This window comes from Papio anubis, chromosome X, assembly GCF_008728515.1.
Source record: "Papio anubis isolate 15944 chromosome X, Panubis1.0, whole genome shotgun sequence".
Taxonomy (NCBI): Eukaryota; Metazoa; Chordata; class Mammalia; order Primates; family Cercopithecidae; genus Papio; species Papio anubis.
Window position 1 is genome coordinate 20,344,626 of NC_044996.1, and position 8,593 is coordinate 20,353,218.

The window sequence follows — 8,593 nt, forward strand, 5'->3', positions numbered from 1 at the left end:
TAAAACTTATTTTGCTTTTTTGAAGATAATTTGTCCTTTTTCTTTGGGCCACTTTTAAGATTTTGTCTTTGCTCTTCAACAGTTTTACAATGATCTGCCTATGTGTATCTTTTTGTATATGTGTATTTATTCTGTATGTGGTTCACAGAATTTCTTGGACATCTTTACTCAGTTTAGAGAAATATTCATCCATTTTCTCGTCAAAATTACTTCTGCCCCATTTGTTCTTTTTCCTCTCCTTCTGGGCCTTAAATTACATGTATATTAGACATTTGCAATGTGTCCCACATGTTTGTTTGTTCTTTTTTAAATTTTTATTCTTTTTTCTCTCTGCTTTGCTTTGACTTGGGCGCTCTGCATTTAACTGTCTTCCAGGTCACCAATTCTGTCTTCTCCCAGGTGTATGTTGTTGTTAAATGCTTATATTTAGTTCTTAATTTCAAATACTGATTTTCAATTCTAGAATTTTATTTTATTTTACTTTATTTTTTGAGACAGAGTTTCACTCTTGTTGCCCAGGCTGGAGTGCAATAGCGCAATCTCGGCTCACCGCAACCTCTGCCTCCCAGGTTCAAGCGATTCTCCTGCCTCAGCCTCCCGAGTAACTGGGATTACAGGCATGCACCACCATGCCCGGCTTTTTTTTTTTTTTTTTTTTTTCATATTTTTAGTCGAGATAGGATTTCTCCATGTTGGTCAGGCTGGTCTTAAACTCCTGACCTCAGGTGATCTGCCTGCCTCGGCCTCCCAAAGTGCTGGGATTACAGGTGTGAGCCACCTTGCCCGGCTATTTGATTATTTTTTTATAGATTCCAATTCTCTGGTGAAATTCTCCAACTTACTATCTATTTTATCCATTTTCTCTGTTTTCTTCAACACATCAATAATCTTTACTTTAAAGTTTTTGTTAACTCAAATTTCTGGATTCCCTACGGGTCCATTTCTATAGTTTTGTTTCTTGTGGCATACCTAGTAATGTTTAATTAAATGCTGGACATTGTATCTAAACATTGTAGAAACTCTGAATCCTGATCATGTTCTTTTCCTTCAGAAAGTGTTCATCCTTTTCTTAGAGCTTTCCTCTGCTAGACAGATAGAATGAGTGATCAATCATCTTATCCTCATCTGATTGAAGAATTGTGGAGAAGAGAAATCTCTTGCAGGAGTGGAAGAAGGCAAAGGAGCCTGGAGGAATATATGAGGTTGGTGCAAAAGGAACTGTGGTTTTTGCCATTTAAAAGTAATGACAAAAACTGCAATACCTTTTTCACCAATCTAATATAAAGTCGTTGGAAGTAGACAACATTGTGATGAATCCTTGCTCTGGTGCTCAATCATCTTATCCAAGTCAGGGGCTTAGCTAGTTAAGGTTGGTTGCAGTTTGGTAATGTTTGGGCTGGTTTGGTTCTCACTTGTTCCCAGAGCAGACTCCTCCAGGGCCTGCAATGCTTACCAGGGCTCTCCCCTTGGAGAGTTTTTAATGCTGCTCTTTGCCTCCTCAGCAACAGGAGACTAGAAAACTCTGCTTTGATTTTCAGAGATTTTTCTCTTAAGTTTTTAGCCTCCTACCCCATATAGCATCTTCTTCGCTGGTCTTGACACTTCCATTGTTCATATCCCCACACAATTCATTCTCCACTCTGCTTTCAGATTGGCTAGAAAATAAGATGTTCATTTCATGCTACTTCCCTGCTTCAAATCATCAAACACTTCCTATAACTTCCAGGATAAAGTCCAATCACCTTAGCATAGTTTATGTATAGTTTACGAGGTTTTGCACTATTGTGATCTACATACTTTTTCCATCTCCAACAAATGTACTCCTCTGCTTTCATCCTATATTTCAGCCACACCACATTATTCATATTCTCTGAAGTCATCCAACTCTCTTTTACTTCTTGGCCTTTGAACATTTTGGCCCTTCTAGTGTGAATTGTTTTCCCTGACCTCTCCTCCAAGCCTCACAATAATCCTTTAAAATTCACTTCACGTGTTATTTCCTGGAAGATTTCCATGGTCCTGCCTTACCTCCCTTCACTTGTCCTACAATGCACCTTTAATAGGGTTAAGATTAGGTTTCCCTCCTCTAAGGTTTCACAGAACTCAGTGGTTTACCCTTATCATAGCACTTTTTCCATTGTAATACAAGTGTCTTCTCAACTGTTTTTCCCACTAGATATAAACTCCATGAGGACAGGAACGGTGCTCATCATGCTAACCACCATACTCTCAGTGCCTAACCCATATGGTACTCAGTTAACATTTACTAACTGAAAAAAAAATGAGTGAATGAAAACAAAAAGGGAAGGACATATAAGCAAAAGCAAATACATAAAGGGTGGCATAACTAATTTTGAATAGTGACAAGGAGCTCTAAAAGATCTGAAACTTACAATAAATGCTGCAAACTGAAAAAGACTCTTAGGAAATTTATATTCAGAGCAGCAGGAGGAGGAATATTAGGAAAGATATATACCTAGTGCTTCGAGCTGATGATGCAGTTTGATAGATGACATAGAGAAGGATCTAATTTTTCAACTCTTATTGTGTTCCTTTCTTTGCTGATTGAAGAATTGTGGAGAAAAGAAATACTTTACAGGAGGGAAAGTAGGCAAAAGAGCTTCGAGGAATATGTGAAGTCATTGGAAGTAGACAACAATGTGATGAATCCTGGCTCTGACTCTTACTACTATGTGACTTTGGTTAAGTCACATAAATAACTCTCTGAGACCCAGTTTTTCCCACATGTAAAACGACGCATATCTAACATGTAAAATAATGATTTGAATGATGAATGCTGGGTGCTTGATACTTAATATACTACAGAGTATTTTCGTCCAAAGACATGTTTGATGTTGACACAAGTAAGATTCTAGCAAGCATTATTTAAAATGCTTTTGAGTACCTGGATAGAAAAGGGACCAACTGGAATTATATATATGTATATATGTGTGTGTGTGTGTATATATATATATAATTTCATTTCTCTCTTTGGCAGGGTAATTTAGGCAGATTTGACTGGATTACCAAACTGCTTGATCATATAACATAGGTATAGTGCACTGGACTTCAGTAAGGCATTTGACAAGGGCTGTTTGACAAGTGAACAAATATGGGTTGACTGGCTTTTAAAAAATGTTAAAATACACGAAACATGAAATTTACCATTTTAACACATACAATTCAGTGGCATTAAGTACAGTCATAATTTTGTGAAACCATCACCAGTCTCCATTTCCAGAACTTTTTCATCGATCCAAACAGAAAATCTGTACCCATTAAACAATAACTTATTATTTCCTCCTTCCCCTCACTCCTGGTAACCTCTATTCTACATTCTGTCTCTATGAATTTGACTAACCTAGGTATGTCATATAAGTGGAATCATACAATATGTGTCTTTTTGTGATTGGCTTATTTCACGTGGCATGTTTTCAAGGTTCATTCATATTATAGCATGTATCAGAATTTCATACATTTTCTAAGACTGAATTTTTTTGTATGCATATATCACATTTTGCCTATGCATTCATCCGTTGATGGATACTTGGGTTGCTTCTACTTTTCAGCTATTGTGAATAATGAATGGGTTGACTGTTTAACCAATCTGGTGAATTGGCAACTGGCTGAATGATTGTACTCAAAGGGTGATGATGAAAGTGAAAGTGAAATGATGGTACCCTTGAAGGAAGTTTCCAGTGGTTTGCCACAGGGGTCTTCCTGCAGACTTTTTCTGCCCATCAGTTTTCTCAAGAAGATATAGAAGGTATGATTAGCTAATTTGTTTTGCAGTCAACACAAACATGGAGGAATGATAACTGTATTAGTCAGCAAGATTCAAAGTCAAAGAGATTGATGAGTTAGAGAGACTGACTGAATCAAGAGACAAGAATTTCGCAGGGGAAAAATACAAGTTCATGTACTTGCGTTCAAAAAACCAACGGCATGAGTACAGTTTGAGAATGCTATCCCTTTAAAAGAGTAAGCTGAATGTGTGCCAATAGTGTTTAAGTGTCCCTTCAGACATTAATCTGATGTTAGGTTATGTTAGTAGAAATGTAATATCGAAAATGGAGGTGCTGGTCATACTTTACTCTGTTCCACACTTCTGGTGTTGGTGTTCATTTTCCAGTTACACTTTTAAAAACAGAGAATAGTGTAATATGAGCTTTATTGTCATTACCCTGCCCTACATCAAATTCCAGTTTCATTATCTTTTTTTTTTTTTTTTTTAGATGGAATCTTGCTCTGTCCCCCAGGCTAGAGTGCAGTGGTGCGATCTTGGCTCACTGCAACCTCCACCTCCCGGGTTCAAGTGATTCTCCTGCCTCAGCCTCCTGAGTAGCTGGGATCATAGGAGCCTGCCACTGTGCCCAGCTAATTGTTGTATTTTTAGTAGAGACGGGGTTTCACCATCTTGGCCAGGCTGGACTCAAACTCCTGACCTCGCGATCCACCTGCCTCGGACTCCCAAAGTGCTGGCATTACAGGTGTGAGCCACCGTGCCCGGCCCAGTTTCGTTATTTCTAAATCTATGACTTTAGGCATGTGACTTAACCTCTTGATGTCTCAGTTTCCTCACTTGTAAAATAAAGATAATAATATGGTTGCTGTGAAGATTAAATCAAGTAACACATAGTAAGTACTTCATAAATATTAGTTTTTGAAATTATGTAGACAAGATGAAATATATTCAAAGAAGAGTAACCACTTATTGACTCATTCTACAAATATTTATTAACCACCACCACTCTCATAGGAGGAACACACGAAGAAACTAAGGGTGTTCAACCTAGTGATGCCATGTTGTGGAGGATATGAAAGCTGTCTTCAAATATTTGAGGAAGAGGCATTAATCTCTTTCTGAATGAGTTCATAAAATAGAACTAGAATTAATTGGTGGAAGCCAAGGTTTTAAATCAATGTGAGAAAACTGGAATTGGCTTTATTAACTGTTGTTGTAGGTGTCTAAGCAGAGGCTAGACAAATAGTTTGTGATGGTGTTATAAAGGATATTTTAGCATCAGATGGGTGATTTGAGTAGATAATCTTTAAGGTTCCTTAATTATTCCAGACTTGAAAAGTCTATAATGATATGAAAATGCTTTCCTCTTTCCTACCCTAGAGACTGCATAAGGTCTATTCACCTTCTACCTTCCAATTTCTTCACCAAACCTCATTTGGACCTAAACAAAAGCAGGTTGACCTAGGAAACTTTAGTTTCTTTTTCAGCTATTTAGTTTACAAGAGACTCTTTTGTAATCACATCAGAGACCCCAGCCTCTACTCTAATTCCTTTATATCGTTACAGAGAAAAATAGTGGGCCAGACTTCCTGGTTACAGAAGGCTGAGGAAAGTCTGATGAATAATATAACAAAATTTTGAAATGTTCCTAAGTGCTTCTTAAAGCAAATATCATTTGAGGGAGAAAAGTAAACTCAAAATTTTAATCTTAGATTCAGGAGTGACATCTGAGAACAAAATGTAAAGTTTGGTTGAGTTTTTTTTTTTTTTATGTTGAAAAGATATATATATATATTTAGAATTAGGCAGCTGGACTCAGTTTAGATGATCCCAATTTTGTTGGCAACATCCAAAGCGTCATAATCAGGAGCCAGTCGAACATACGCCTTTTTCTCTCCATCAGGCCGAATCAGGGTGTTGACCTTGGCCACATCAATGTCATAGAGCTTCTTCACAGCCTGTTTAATCTGGTGCTTGTTGGCTTTAACATCCACAATGAACACAAGTGTGTTGTTGTCTTCTATCTTCTTCATGGCAGACTCAGTGGTCAGCGGAAACTTGATGATAGCATAGTGGTCAAGCTTGTTTCTCCTGGGGGCGCTCTTCCGAGGATATTTGGGCTGCCTCGGGAGTCGCAGTGTCTTGGGCCGCCGGAAGGTGGGTGACGTGCGGATCTTCTTTTTTTTGTGGCTGTGGACACCTTTCAACACTGCCTTCTTGGCCTTTAAAGCCTTCGCTTTGGCTTCGGCTTTAGGAGGGGCAGGAGCTTCCTTCTTCGCTTTCGGTGCCATCTTGTTGTCTGGTTGAGTTTTTAATGGAGTTCACAATGAATAATAAAGCTTTGTACTTTCATAGACTTTTATTGACTAGTGCTTAGGAGTTCACAGACTGTAACTGCTATAATGAGAAAGCTTGAATCAGGGAAGTTTGACTCAGTAAATGACCTAAACATCCTCTTTTTTTTTGATCATTTTAAATAAAATGTGAAACAGAACGAACCAGAAAAGAAAGTTTCATAGAAAAATGTATCATACTTTATTTTCTATTACTTACTTAAAAAGTAAGTCTACCTGCTATTGTTTAAATATGGCTTGTTCCCTACAAAAAATAAAGTATGATACACCTCCCGTTAGGCCCCACCTCTTAAAGGTCCCACTTGCCAACATTGCCACACTGGGGCCAAGCCTTAATATGAATTTTGGTGGGAACAAAAAGCTTATACATCAGGGTGCTTCTCTGCACAATGGCATTGAGCAGATAGAACTGAGTCCATCATCCCATCCAGATTCATACAGTTACATTTGAGAGAGCCTTATAACAGAGTTCTGGGGCAAAGTTAATCCTAACCGACGTAGACTTCTTACTCTGAGAACCTATCTTTGTAGCCACATTTTATAGTGCCAATGAAGACATGCCAGCAAGTGTTTCATGTACAACTGGCATTAGAGCACCAGGTCAATTTGATGGTGGTGGTAGGCACTATTATTTTATATCCAGGTAAAAGGCCAATTAAAAAACTGCCACTGGGGATAAAAATCAAAGACACAACATATCAGAACTGAGTTTTGAGCAACCTGGTATTCCAAAATATGTGAATATTTTCAGAAACCAATGTTAAATTGTCCCCATGTTTCCCAGCTATGGAGATATTTAATACATTTGTTCAAATCCAATTACTCAATCCACATAGTGCTGAGGCCATCCTGCAGGGTGCATATCAAAAAATATGAACTTAGGGTGATATAGATGAGTATAGATGACAACAATGTTATGCAAGTCAAACTTGGAAGGTCAGAATAAGCATATCTATTCTGAGATAATTCGTTGTTATTTTAGAGTGTATTCATTCTACTTATAGAAAAAGTTAACTGTAAAACAGCCTCAGGCAAATCCTTCTGGAGATATTCCAGAAGAAGGCATTGTTATCATAGGAGATGACAGCTTCTTTTGTGTTATTGCCCCTGAAGACCTCCCAGTGAGACAAAATATGGAGGTAGAAGACCATGATATTGATACTGACTCTGTATAGGCATAGGCTGATACATGTGTTTGTGTCTTAGTTTTTAACAAGTAGTTTAAAAAGTGAAAACAATTTTAAATATAAAAAAGCTTACAGAGTGAGAATATAAAGAAAATATTTTGTACACTTGTACAATGAGCTTGTGTTTTAAGCTGTGTTAATACAAAAGAGTTCAAAAGTTAAAAAAGTTTATCAAGTAAGCTTTATAAACATTCACAGTAAGCTAAGGTTAATTTGTTATAAAAGCAAGAACATTTCAAAAATAACTGTAGTATAGTCTAAGTGTACAGTGTTTATAAAGTCTACAGTAGTGTACGATAATGTTCTAGGCCTTCACATTCACTCACCATTTACTCACTGACATGCTCAGAACAACTTCTAGTCCTATAAGCTTCATTTATGGTAAGTGCTCTATATAGATGCACCATTTTTTGTCTTTTATACCATATATAAATATATTTTGAGACAGGGTCTCATTCTGTTGCCCAGGTTGGAGTGCAGTGGCATGATCTTGGCTCACTGTAATGTCGACCTCCTGGGCTCAAGCTATCCTCCCACCTCAGCCTCCTGAGTAGCTGGGACTACAGATGCGTGACACCATGCCTGGCTAATTTCTGCATTTATTTGTAGAGAGAGGTTTTTGTCATGTTGCCCAGGCTGTTCTCGAACTCCTGAACTTAAGTGATCTGCCCTCCTCAGGCTTCCAAAGTGCTGCGATTACAGGTGTGCACCACCTGCCCCCAGCCATATTCTTACTGTTTAGAAATGTTTTTCTATGATTAGATATGTTTAGATACATGCATACTTACTATTGTGTTACAATTTTCTATAGTACTCAGTATAGTAACATGCTGTACAGGTTTGTAGCCTAGGAGCAATAGGCTATACCATACAGCCTAGATGTGTAGTGTGCTATACTATTTAGGCTTGTGTAAGTATACTATGATGTTCTCACAATGACAAAATTGCCTAATGACACATTTTTCAGAATGTATCCCATTGTTAAGTAATGCATGATTGTATAGGCACAAAATATATAAATAACTAGGTAATTGAAATGAATCTATGACATAGATTACTCTTACACACATGAAAAAGAGGTTGAGTGGTAATGAACTTGCTTAGCTTTTGTTTGGGAAAGCATTTATCTCTTCATTTTTGAAGGACAATTTTTCTTAATTCTTCCAAAAAATTGAAGAGGAGGGAGCAGTTTCAAACTCAATTTATAAGGCCAGCCTTACCCTGATATCAAAAATGGAAAATTACATGCCAATATCTCAGATGAACATAAATGCAAGAATCCTGAATAAAATACTAGCAAATTGAGA

General features: G+C 37.5%; 1 pseudogene across 1 annotated transcript; it reads right to left on the bottom strand.

The window, feature by feature from the left end:
* Positions 1 to 5,501: 5,501 nt before the first annotated feature.
* LOC101021759 lies at positions 5,502 to 6,060 on the bottom strand (annotated as a pseudogene). Its single transcript, XR_642187.3, has one exon. The product of XR_642187.3 is annotated as a 60S ribosomal protein L23a pseudogene (transcript).
* Positions 6,061 to 8,593: the final 2,533 nt, after the last annotated feature.